Below are 13,593 nucleotides of genomic sequence, written 5' to 3'. Positions count from 1 at the left end.
TCCTCCTTGGAGGTGAATCCCATCCTCCATCCTTTGTAGGCCTTTCTTTTTAGCCTCAGGAGGTCTGCTAGGTCCCTGGAGAGCCAGGGGGGCTGCTGTGCCCTCTTGCTGCTTTTCCTCCGAGATGGAATAGAATTAGCTTGTGCATTGAGGAGTGCTCCCTTGAGGAGCGACCACTCTTCTTGAACTCCCATCTCCCTGGGGTCACGGTCCCTAAGGGCCTGACCGACAAGCCTCCTGAGCTTGTCAAAGTCAGCTTTCCTGAAGTCAAGGACTTCCGTGTTGCTGACTAACTTGCCAGCTTTACAGCGGATGGTGAAGGTGATCAGCTCATGGTCGTTGTCACCCAGCTTCCCATCGAGCATTAGGTTGCCAATTAGGTCATCCCCAGTATCCAGCACCAGGTCGAGCAGTGCTTTGCCTCTCATTGGCCCTTAGACTTCTTGAGTCAGGTAGAGGTCATCCATGCACGAAAGGAAGCTTTGCGACTGCTCGGATTTTGCTGAGTGATCTTCCCATGAGATGTGCGGGTAATTGAAATCACCCATGACAACCATGGTCCTGGAGCATGCGGCCTCAGCCAGTTCCCAGGTGAACTCCTGGTCAAGCTCAGGACTTTGGGTTGGAGGTCTGTAGTAGACTCCCACTATTGTGTCCCCTGTGCCGTGTTCCCCATGGATTTTAACCCAGAGGGTCTCCAGTCCACCCTGGTCACCAAAATCAGCTTGCAGGGATGCGTAGCTTTCCTTAACATAGAGAGCTACACCCCTGCCCCTTTTATCTACATGATCCCTCCTGTACAGGATATAGCCATCTATACCCGTGGTCCAGTCATGGGTGGAGTCCCACCAGGTCTCCGTCATCCCTATGACATCAGAATTATTTGTGTTGAGCAGGAGGATGAGCGCCTTCTGCTTATTCTGCAAGCTTCTGGCATTTGTGTACAGGCAGGCAAGTGTCCCCTTGGGGGCTCTTGCCTTGCCCACAGATGGTACCAGGGCTGGGGCAGGGGTGAGCTCCCTCAAGTGCCTTGGCCTGCTGGCTTTACAAGGGTTGCTTAGCTGGTCAGCAGTGGTGGTAGTCCCCCCATCCCACAGCGGGCTTAGTTTAAAGCCTGGTGAAGCAGGTCAGCCAGTCTGCCTGAGAAGAGCCTCCTCCCCAGGGGAGAGAGGCGGAGGTCATCTCTTCCCAGCAGCTTGCTGCCTCTCTCGCCGAAGAGCGGGCTGTGGTCATGGAAGCCAAAGTCTTCCTGATAACACCAGCGCCACAGTCTTTGGTTAACTACGTGGATCCTCCTCAGCCCATACCCTGAGACTGGGAAGATCGAAGAGAACACCACCTGTACCCCCAGACCCTTTAGCCCCACTCCCAAATCCCTGTAGTATCTCATGACCTGGCTGGGAGTGCTCCAAGCCGTGTCATTGGTGCCCACATGAATAAGGAGCATGGGATAGTGGTCTGTGGGCTGGAGGAGCTTAGGGATCCTCTCCACAATGTCCTGGATGTGGGTCCCTGGGAAGCAGCAGACTTCTTGGGCTAAGGGGTCAGGGCAGCAGATTGCCCCCTCAGTCCCCCTCAGGATGGAGTCTCCCACGACAAACACTTTGTTTTGTCTTGCGGAGAGTGGGGTCGGTAGCTGCAGTTGAGCCTGTGTTGCCTGCGGGAGCTGGCAGCTCAGCAGGCTCTGCTGGGGCTGCAAGAGGTCAAAGCTGTTGCTAAGCTCTGGCAGGGCAGTAGGCCTTAGGGCCCTTGACCACCTTGGTCCATGCCCTTGACTGGACAGAGTGGGAGGTCCTGGAGTCCTCCTCTCTCCTGGAGGAAGACCATGGTCTACCCTCCAGCTCCTGGGGGAGAAGGGCCTGGCAGTAGGAGTCTACCTCCTGCTTACCGTCCCTGATGGCATGCAGTCTCTGGAGCTCCTCAAACTGGCGCGCCAGAGACTCCAAAAGGGAGCAAACCCCACACAGGGAGGTGGCCATGCTCCCGGGCCCCAGAGCCTGAAAAAGGGACAGGCAGCCCCCGCAGCCAAGAACCAAGGACTCTGTCTGCGTGGAGCCTGGAACTATGGGGTCTGTCTGGGTGGCCATCTCTGAGGTGTCGGGCCCAAGGAGACCCTTGGGGTGGGGCACGTGCCCATCCATGTCATGCCGCTGGTAGGCTGGCTATGGCTGGTACTGTCTACCCTGGGGGGTTCGCAGGCAGGGTCTCGGGCCTTCCTGCGCGCCCTTCTGCATGAACTCTGCGCTAACTCATGCACTGGCAGACGAGCGCACCTGTTTGCATAGCTCCAGTCATGTGGCTCCCTGGGGGGCTGGGAGAAGTAGGGGTCTGGGCGGGGCAGGACCCGGCCCAGCTCCACTCAGCTGCCTCCTCCCTCTTACTAAGGGGTTAACCCCCTCCCACCACGGGCCCTGCTTGCCTCTGGCTGTGCTGGGGGTCAGTGGGGGGGGGCTCCGCAGCTGCTGGGAGGTCTCTGGGGGGCTTCAGGGCAGTGGGGGGGCACAACAGACTTTCACCCACATGTCTCTCGCCACTCCAGAGCCTAACTGGGGCTTTTTTGCTGTTGGTGGGCCCTTTTAAACTGCGCGCATGGGTGGTGGGTCCACCGTCGGGGAAGCTGCTCTCAGGCAAGGGGGGGCCCTGCCTTACTGGAGGGGGACTGGTGAGTACCCCCCCACCTCTCTCTCTCCCTGGGGGGCTGGGCCAAGTAGGGGCCTGGGCAGGGCGGGACCTAGCTCTGCTCCATGCAGCCGCCTCCCCCCTCTCAGAAAGGGGTTAACCCACTCCCACCACGGGCCCCGCTTGCATCCAGCTGTGCTGGGGATTGGCGGGGGGCTCCGCGGCTGCTGGGGGGTCTCTGGGGGGCTTCGGGGGAGTGGGAGCACAGCGGGCTTTCACCCACGCGTCTCTTGCCACTCCGGAGCCTAACTGGGGTTTTTTTTGCTGTTGGTGGGCCCTTTTAAACTGCGCGCATATTTTGCTCCTCTGTTGCCTTTTGCTCCTTCCTCTTGAAGAGCTGTCATTGTATCTGTAGCACATATGGAGAAGCATAGCTAGAATGCAAGAGTGCCAAGGCTGCTCCCCTTTCTGGCCCCTGCAAAGCACTGCTTCTGTTTCTGTATGATCCAATTTGATAGGCCATTCTCTCATGCCAGTAGCTGATGAAATGCGTGCTGAAGCTATCTTCATATTAGGCAGAAAAGAGACATGTAAACTTAAAGACGCAGAAAGAAAGAAAGAGAGAGTGAGAGAGAGAGACATTTTAAGACTTTGGCTGTACCAAGGCAGTCATTTCAATAGTTGAATTCGTAGGTGTAGTGTGCTAATTAGCTGGTAAATGAACATGCATCATTTAGAGCTATTGTTGCATCATTTCATTTAAGTATGTAGTACATTGCCAGCAGCAAGTATGCTGACTGAAAACTGTCACAACAGTGATCACTACAATCTGGGAGTTAAGTTTGACTGAAACATATGTCTTCAATTTTAATAGCTCAGCTTCCCAGATGCCCTAGAGGAGAATATTGCCTGAGAAGGAGCTTTTCATGTAAGAATAATTTGTGTTAAGTAGCTCAGTGATCTGTTTGTTAGGTTAGAGCTGACAGTTTGTTTATATTTCTAAAGGGGTATGATGAATGGGGGAGAAGTTGATGCTAATTAGCCTAAATTGTTCCTAAGAATGCGGAGCACTTTGCCAGTTTCATTGTTTCTGTTTCTTTGCACATTTTCAATAATTGAATGGAGCTCAGACCATTCATCATAATTTCGGGCAAGATGGAAATAAATGAATATAGCACGGGCCAACCTGTGCAATGGAAGATGTCACTTTAGAGGTCAATTAGGTAAGACATCAACCGAGGACTAATGCAGTGCTTTCTAATCCAATTGCATAAATATAGCAAACATGAGCATTTTCATTTAAGAAATTAATTCTCTCTGTCATTATATGACTATAAGTATTATTAATAGAAAGCTGCTTTTTCTCATTAGCCTGATGTTTCTTTGTTTTTGGATCTCAGCTATAACCCAAAGATACAGACTCCTAACCCTGTGTGTGAGAAAACATGCTGCTTTTAGTATATCGTACCTCCAATACAATTAAGGGGGAAAAATCCCATTCTTTGGAGCACTGAAGCCTTTAAATGCTGTGGTCAGGCGTAGTTCACAGAAGATGTTAGGAAGAAGGGCAGTTGTATGTACAGTGAGGTTAACAGCCTTTAATATTGTTTTAATATTGTTCATTTTACTTGACATGCATTGTATTGTGCATCCATATCAGCCTTTATTTTATACTTGGGGATTGCAGCTTTGTTAGCCCAAATTTCTATACATGTGTAAACAGATACATTTATATGACAGCCTAATATATTGAATGCTTTCTTTAATAAACTAAACATAAATTTAGAAAAACCCATAAATGTAACATTTTAGGCCTTATTCAAGACCATTCTTTTTTAATTTATGCACATATAATACCACAGGAAGAGATGGTATAAATTTGTGGACTGTGGAGAATGAGTGAACATTTTTGAATCAGGATCTTTAAAAGGGGTGAAATTTGAGTATGATTAAGTTAGGAAAAAGGCTCGCTTACGGCGGAAGTCAGAGACTCTGTATACATTATAGGCATGTCATGGCTTTTAAAAAGTTATGTTAGACTTCTATACAAATTGTGAAGGAATTTGTATAACCCCAAACAAAATTCTGTGTCTTTCTGGAGCTCTTAACAACAGTAAAAAATAATAGAAAATAAAAAAAGAGTGCAATAATAATAGTAGTTAGTATTCAGATCAGGAGTAAGCCTTGCTGTAGGGCAGTCTGGTAGTTTACACTGCATGGGTGTTTTGTTGGTCACTAATTTTCTCGGAAGGAAATGATCCCATGGCTTATGCTATCCACGTTTGTGCATATTTGCCCTATAATTGGCATTTATTCAGGAGACTTTTGGTTTGATGGATGACTGTCAGGGTATAGCCTGCTAGCTTTGATGCGGATTGCTTCTGCATGAGTTTTTTTTTACATTAACTCATTAGAACTCTGCTCTCCTTCAACATGCTCTTTGTTTACCTTCTGAAAATTAAGATTTTTCAACCATAGTTTCAAGAGACTTAGCAGAGTTTTAATTCAAGTACCAGTACTGTAGTTTGAGGTGGAAGAAAACCAGGTAACATAAAAATATTTAAGTTTTGAACTTGTAAGTTTTAAAATTATAATGTGACCTTAATTAGTTGCTAAATTAATTAGTTACCTTTGAAATGTTAAGCAACTTGCTAAATATCTTAAATTTATAGCATTAACTTCCTTATACTTAAACTTCCTTGAAAAAAAACAAACCAAAAAACAAAAAAGAAGGCCCATAAAATCAGCAGGTATAGTAATATTTTTCACAGCGGGTTGATATACAATGAGCATTCAACAAGCCCAAGTTTTGTGTCTGTGGCACATTAACAGTTTTTTCTGAGCAGACTGATTAGGCCATCTTGTATTTAGAATACAGTACTATTACTTAGAATAAGGAGATTTAACTTTATTTTTAAGGTAGCTATATGGATTGTTTTCTGGATACCATTTTAAATGACTGATAGGTTTAGCACTGATGGAAAAAAGAAATTCTCCCTAATGTCAAGTTGAGGTGTATAATGTTAATACAAAAGCTGATGAATGAAATGATAAATGGATGTTTCATGCTGTGAAGCATGTTTACTAAATACAAATATAAATAAAACACTTATCTAGGAATAAAAGTGGATCATCTCATAGATTATTTACTGCAGAAATGATAATTTTTATATTTTATGAATGTAGACATAATTGAAAAATTCATCATGTTGAATCCTTTTTCTGGATTTATATTTAGGGATGTTTTCTAACAATCTTTTAAAAAAGAAAATTTCCTTTGGAGTAAGGGAGTACTGTTGATGGAAGATAAATATGTGTCTTTGTATATATTTTAGGGAATTGGATGTATTTTTAAATTTTAAATCTCCTATCTACTAAGTTTTTTAAAAAAGAAAAAATGGGTTTTTATTTTTCCTATTTTGTTATGGTTATTTTATGTTATCTACATTTCGTTTTGATGATGATGATAATTATGTTCTTGAATACTGAGCACCGACATAGATCAATTTATCAGGATCAAATTCTTCAAAACAAATCCATTTTGCTAAATGTCCCTGATGGGACATTTTGGATAGAGGTTTGACACTTTATTATAGTTTAATTTAAAACACTAAAAGCACATATAGCATCAAAATACAAAGCCAGATCATAGTATTAAAACCACCAATGTTTAAAATTTATTTAGATTTGGAGTTTTGGCTGGCCAATGAGAAGTGTCCCAGATAACAAAATTTGGATCTATGTTCTTTGTAATTTGGGGACAGTTTGGATCTGGGGTTTCTGGTTTGAGGCCAGAGCCCAGAGATGGAATTATTTTATCCCCATTCTTGTAGATACTTATGTACTTAATTTAACTTACTTCAATGTTACTACTCAAATAAGTAGAAGAACCTGACATGGTCAAAGTGAAGTGATTGTATAAAGGCTTGTTGCTTGTACATATTAATTATATTAATTATTTGGTGATTCCATCTAATACCTATTTAAGAGTAGTACTGATCAAATTATTTGTTGCAAATTATCTGAGAAATGTAATCTGTTTCTTGTGTATAAAAATTGTTTTGAAATAGTCTTTAAGAATTTTTTTTTAAGTATTCACCTTTCAGAAAGCTCTAAGTAATTTATGTGAACAAAATGTAACCTTTAGTTTGTTAGAGCTGTTTGACTATACACTTGTCATATGACTGGTCACCTTAGATATGTTTCTGGTCCTAACTGGATGACTAATATTTATTAAAGGAGTATGCTGAAATGCAAATACAAAATGTGTGAGAGAAAAGGTATTCTTATGAAATACAGACTTGTTCAACAAACACAATTTTTTTACGTGAACAAATAGTAAATTGAAAGGGCACCAAGTCTGGTGGAGCTGAACAGCCATCTGGAATAGGAGCAGTATTCACTAACACTATTTTGGAGTATTCAGTTAGGTTTATTTTTCATGATTTATACAGTTCCCTCAGGGTATTCAGGAAAAGACATGGGAAAGGAAAGTGAAAGTAACCAATGCTAATAGTTTGATTTAGTTAATTTAAGAGTGAACTCCTTTTGGTCCCTGCCCATAGGTGGTAAGGGATGAAGATATGGCAGAAGCATATTTGCACAAATGTGTCAATGTTAAGTAATGTTTTATTCTAACACTGACAAAGACATTTATGTGTTTGAATTCACATCATTATGCTCTAGCTGTGGAATGCAAATTATAGGTTGCTTATTACATACATCCTCCTGGGTTAAATACTTAAATTTATTTATTTATTGATTTACTTATTATTTAATAAAAAAAAGAACCTGGAACCAAAGTCCTTGCTGTTTCAGTAAGCATGGCTTTGTTTGACAGGATTACTGTCAAATGGTTAATGGTCCCAAATGCGGCTAACTGAAAGGAGTGTTGCAATCTGTTGAGAGCTGTGAGTAGACATGCCTCTCCCTACAACCAAACTGCAGCACAGTTGGAAAAAAAATGTACTCCCCTAATGAAGTACTTTAGTAGGTAAATGTGAAGATTTGGGGCCATATAATTGTCTGCAAGTCATGTGCTTTGGCATTTTCCCCTCCAAGTACATGAATGAAAGTAATAGGATTAAGCTAAACCAATAATATACTATAGGATGCTAATGTTAACAGTGTTTACTTTTTCAGTTTTATGCCCCTTTCCAAGAATGAAAAACCAGAAAACCATTCTAGTTAAAAAGGTCTTCTGGGTTTGAAACATTTTTTTAAAGAGTTAGTACAGAATAATGTGAGTCAAAGAGAATAAATATCTCAGCTGCTTTTTCACTTTGCTGCAAACACTTAAGTAAGGAACACCGGTCCTAAATTGATGAACATACATGAAGATATTAATGTATTATACAGATAGAAGTTGTAAGCTGAGTTAGTTTCATTCTTTTGGCTTCAGTTCCACTGAATATTTTGGAAATATACTAAGCTGGTAAAAGAAAACAAAAAATACGTTTACCAAAGTTTCATTTGTTCCTTTTGAAAAAAAAACCCTATCTAGCAGTTGAAGTACAGGACTAGAATAAGGAATTATGAGTTTTGTTCCTAGCCTTGCTACCATAGGACTGTATGGAGGTTCCCTTGGGGTGATGGGTTGAGTGAGATACAGAGGCAGAGGGGCCTGTTGGGGAGTTTCAACAGAAAAGTAACTGTCAGTTTATTTCTGCTCTGATAAACTCTCAAGGCTCATCTGAGAGCATGTCACATAAGCTGCTTCATGCCGGTTCGCACAGCAGAAAGGATCATCTGGATTTCACCTCTCGTACTATATCTTCCTGACACTTAAGCCCTTCTGTTTCTGCTCTCCCCACATCTTTGACCTTGTCCTTTTGTCTCCCCTATTTTCTTCTTAGGCATCTGGTTCCTGTCTCAGCTCCCCTCAGCATTCAGTCACATTAAGGATTGAACCAGGAACTCCACAGTTAAAAGCATGAGCTGCTATATATAGCTTGAGATAAAGCTTTGTTATAACTCATGGCCTTTGTAGATTGGCACATAGTAGGACACTACATGCTACTCAAACCGTGTCCTGAACCTCTGCATCCCTCAGTGGGTTAAATGCTAGACTTATATGATAATCATAATTCTCTTGGATGATATACTAGGGACTGAACTAGAAATCTCCAGGGGCAAAAAGCACATGCTGCCATAGAGTGAGCTCAAGAATCAAGGCCCTGTAGCTGAAGCCTGGAACAGCACATATACTCTGTGGATTGATACTGAGCAGGACTTTTAATATATTTACCTGTGAATTGCACATTGAGGCCATGTCCACACATGTGTGGGCATTTGGTTCCCTGGAGACAGCTAGCAGGTTCCCTGGGTGCACCTTGTGCTGCTGCTAGTTGTCCCTGGAGACCGCCTGTGCCACGTGCACTCTAGTGCACAGTGGGTTACCACAGGTGGGGTAGGGGAGGCTGGGGCCAGTACTGGGCTGGCCCTGGCAACCTTACCTAGAGTTCCAGGGGCCTCCTGGGACTGCAGCGGCAGCAATCCTGCTGCATGGAGCCTGGCTGGCAGCTGGAGTGTGGCTTTAGCCTGCCAGGCTCCAACTTTGAGTGGTGTGTGCTGCTTCTGCGTATGCCACTCTGCATTTTTTTTCTGCAGGTTTTTTGACCCTTGGATACCCAAAGAACAAGTGAACATGCAGTATGTGGTGCTGCAAATGTCTGCGGTGCCACATTCTGCACAACTGCGCTCATCTGGACATGGCCTAAGGAGCTTAGCAGCACGATGAGGGGCAGAAGAAAGTCTTCCTTCCACATTCCACAAGACAGACCCTTGCTTCTTGCATTAAGCCAAAATCTTTTTGTGAATTTTATTGCTATATGCTATTTCCTCTTTCAGTTACTTGACATTAATTTCTGTAGAAGCATATCTACCCTGAAAAAATCTAAATGTTCAGGCCCAACTCCACATAGCGATATAGGCATCTAGCTTTTATAGCTCTGCACACAGCTCTGAGTTACACACCTAGACTCCCACTGAATTTCGTGCATACCTCAGAATAGAATCTAAAAAGCTGACATACTTTTGAGTGGGGAGCCACCTAAATTAGCCAATAGAAAACTTAGAGAAAAGGGATGCGTCTTAAAAAAACCCTTTTCCAGGGCTCAGTTGTCTGTTTACAGTATTCCGTATTACACAGAAGAATGAAAGATTTGCTTGGCCAGAAAGAAAGAGAATACAAATATAGGAGTCACAGTAAGCATAACTCCCCATTTTGGTTAAGGTAATCAAGGGTAGGTGTGGAGGCTTCTAATGAATGTTCATATATTGTTAGGTAAATTACAATGATAGGTCTTAGAATAAGAAGTGATATCCAGGTCTCCTCACTTCCATGTGAATGGCCTAGCCATAAACCCAGCAGTATGTGTTGACTCAAGTCTGTCTCTGTTTGTCTGTCTCTTTCTTCCCATTGAACCTTTAATTTTTTATGCAGAGTGGGGCAGTTTCAGTAGGAAAAAGTAAAAAGTATCCCTTTCCCCTCACAGCCCAAGAATACCCTACAGTCTAACGGATACAGGGAACTGATTTCCTTTTGAAGTATGAGGTGTCTGAAAAATATCCTCAAGCAGAGGTAGAAAGTTAGTCTGAGTCCTTCATGTCACGGTTGAATGCTAGGGCATTTAGTGAGAACCATTCCTGTAGGAGAAGGAGATCCAACGTTATCTCCTCTAGCCCTGCTTTGATTAGCAGAAACTTTTTTTTCTATTCAATACAGAGGTATTTGGATACCTAACTTCCACTGAAATTGATTGAGGTAGGTGCTCAAATAGGAGTTAGGCACTTCGGCTAGGGACAGACATTACACACAAACTGGTTTAAGTGATCAGAAACTGGTTTAAATCTGTAACAGAACATAAGTTCAGTGCACGTAAACTAGTTTCAAAATGGCTGAAACTGGTTTAAGATAAGCCTGGTTGAATGTACTATCAGACTTAACTGATTTGGGTCAAACTGGTTTGTGCAATGTCTGTCCCAGACCCTAACCTGGTTTAAGTTAAACCACAGTCCCCCAGCATCCCAGATGTTTTGCAGTCCTGGGCTGGGCTTTGCTGTGCTCTCTACTCCAGAGAACAGAGCTGGCCCTGCCCCTCTGCTCCCTAGTCAGAGCTCCGGCAGAGACCTCAGGCACAGCAGGGTCTGCCTGGCTTCCCCCTGCCCAACTTCCCCCTCTTTGCTCACTGCTTAGGTAGGGTTTCCCCACTCCATCCCTCCTATCTCCCAAAAGCAGGGACCCCAGCCCTATGGACCCTAGTCATGTGGTATGCTAGCTAATACTGAGAGGTGTCTATGTGTGCCTCCAATTTCACTAGGACAGGCAGACAGAACAGTGTCTGCTTATGGCTTTTTGGAGCTAATCAACAGGTAGTTGGTAATGTCCCTCCATTTCTTCCTTGCAAAAAGCTGTTTAAGAGCTTGAACTAATGAGAGAGGCTTTTGTTTTGTTATCAACCCCCTTCTGACTCCCTTACCTGTCAGGTTTGCTGCAGACAGTATGAAGAAGCAGAGAGGGAGATTGAAAAGCTCAGTGTCATCAACAAATGCACGCACTGCAACCCCCACCTTTGTCTTGGAGTGCTAGCCCAGGACTGGGCTGGGAAAAAGCCTGGGAATGTGCAGGCAGGGTGGGGGTTTAAACCCCTCCCTAATTGGAGGTCCTGCTGGGGCCTGGCAATGGCCCTCCATCAGTTCAGCATTAGAAGGGAAGGGAGGGCTGCCTTAGCACTCTCTGGTTTCTAGCCTGAGCCATTGCAGGAATGTACCAGCATTTCCTCAGGCCAGAGGGAATGTCTGTGCAGTTGCAAACTGATTCAATCTAGGCATAACCTGCAAAGATTGAATCAACTCAGGCTTAGACTTTTTGAATGTCTGTCCGTAGCCTTTAGAAGACTTGGACTTAAGTGTTTCTTCTAACATTTGGAGCACGAGATGCTACATTCTATAACGCACAAGTGCGTTGGAGAATATAGGAGTGCCGGTACCTCACATTGCAGTGAAACTTCAGATGTAACCTTAACTATGAAGCTACTGGTCCACCTCCATTACAATAATATATTTTTAAAAATAGGAAATCCCGGGACATGCTACCAAAAGTTTGGATTTGTAGGTAAGTTGATCACTGCCAGCAGCATGCCAAAACTATTAAACATTCCTTTAAACATCTAGATGTGAGAAAATTTACATCAGTTGTTCACAAAGCAATCTTAATTCAGTTGTTCAACTCATAGTTATCAACAAGCCTACCATTCTTGTCTTTAGTTATACAAGCATATTTAAAAACAAAACTTTCAAATGTTTTTAGGTAGATATGGGTCAGAGAAGGTCCAAAACTTCAGAGGTTTGTGGGGGGGAGGGCGGGGGGGAGGAGGAGAATTGGATGTAATATAGTAATCTAGCTTTATGAGATAGACTGAAGATAGAACTTTGCATCTGGATCTGAATATAGATCTGGATCTGCCAGTTAAAATCCACCTTCATAGATTAGGTGAGTGGGGAAGATTTAGCTGTAAAGCTCTACCTCATCTGTTTTATCAACACTTCCATTCCCATGTCTAAATATATCTGCATGTTGTGCTATGAACAATGTATACAACAAGCTTCACAATCTATTCCATGCACTTCTATAAGAAATATTGGGTTAAAAGGAAAGCTGCATTTAAAACTAAATACTTGAAGTTCTGGAAGTACAAGACTAACAAAGGTAGATAGACGTTCAATTATAACAAGCAGTTTCACAATCTGTTATATACACACACACACACACACACACACACACACACACAAGTCTAAAATATCACATTACATATTCAAAGCCTCTCCAGGAACCCTGGTCTCCTTCACTGTCTTTTTCAGGCATAGGGAAATTCATATATTATTAGTGCCATTTTTATACACTACTAAGTTTGTACAGGAGAGAATCTCATTTTACAGTGCATCAATCAAATAGGATGCTGTCATATAATTACTTTCTCACTCTGTTGCATTAGTTTAAAGTCCCTTAGTGGGGTACACAAATTTTAACTGTAACTTAAAGATTCTTCCCTGAGTTGTAATGTTACGTCATTCTAGGTACATGCTTAAGCTGTTCATAGTAAACCCGTCTCTATAATGATACAAGCCTGAATTTGTTGCTTCCTATGTGTATTGATTTCATAGGTTTATATAAAATTTCAGTTTCTGCTACCTGTAATGTTCTAGTTGTACAGCAACCTGGAACTGACTATGGGAGAGGAAAAAACTTTAAAAAGAGAAATTCCTGCCTTTGGAACATTGGCTTGCCTTTGGATATTGGCAAGCAATAAGAACTCTACTGGTAGACAAGAATGTTTCTCTCAATAGAAATTTGTTGTGGGTTATACTTGGTTTCATAGTTTCATAGTTAGTAGGGTCGGGAGGGACCTGAGCAGATCATCGAGTCTGACCCCCTGCCATGGCAGGAAAGAGTACTGGGGTCAAATGACCCTAGCCAGGTGATTGTCTACCCTTGTCTTAAAGACCCCCAGGGTAGGAGCCAGCACAACTTCTCTTGGAAGTTGGTTCCAGATCCTAGCCGCCCTGACCGTGAAGTAGCGCCTTCTGATATCGAGCCTAAATCTACCCTCGGCCAGCTTGTGACCATTATTCCTGGTCAGTCCTAGTAGTGCTTGGGGGAACGGGGACCCCGCAATGCCTGCTGGTCCCCTCTGACTAGTTTGTAACAGGCCACTAGATCCCCTCTCAGCCTTCTCTTGTGGAGGCTCAACAGGTTCAGGTCCTATAGCCTCTCCTCATAGGGCCTGCCCTGCTGCCCCCACTCATGCAAGTGACCCTCCTCTGGACCCTCTCCATGTTGTCCGCATCCCTCTTGAAGTGTGGCACCCATAACTGAATGCAGTACTCCAGCTGCGGCCTGACCAGTGCTGCACGGAGGGGGAGAATCACCTCCTTGGACCTGCTCGAGATGCATCTGTGGATGCATGACAAGGT

General features: G+C 43.5%; 1 protein-coding gene across 2 annotated transcripts in view; it reads left to right on the top strand.

Annotated features, from left to right (window-relative positions):
• The window catches only part of SLC25A21 (solute carrier family 25 member 21), a 432,824-nt gene that overhangs the window by 71,418 nt on the left and 347,813 nt on the right, over positions 1 to 13,593 (top strand). The window lies entirely within an intron of this gene.

This window comes from Crocodylus porosus, unplaced genomic scaffold (genome assembly GCF_001723895.1).
Source record: "Crocodylus porosus isolate Cpor-Errol unplaced genomic scaffold, CroPor_comp1, whole genome shotgun sequence".
Taxonomy (NCBI): Eukaryota; Metazoa; Chordata; order Crocodylia; family Crocodylidae; genus Crocodylus; species Crocodylus porosus.
This window is presented reverse-complemented; position numbering and strand designations above follow the sequence as displayed.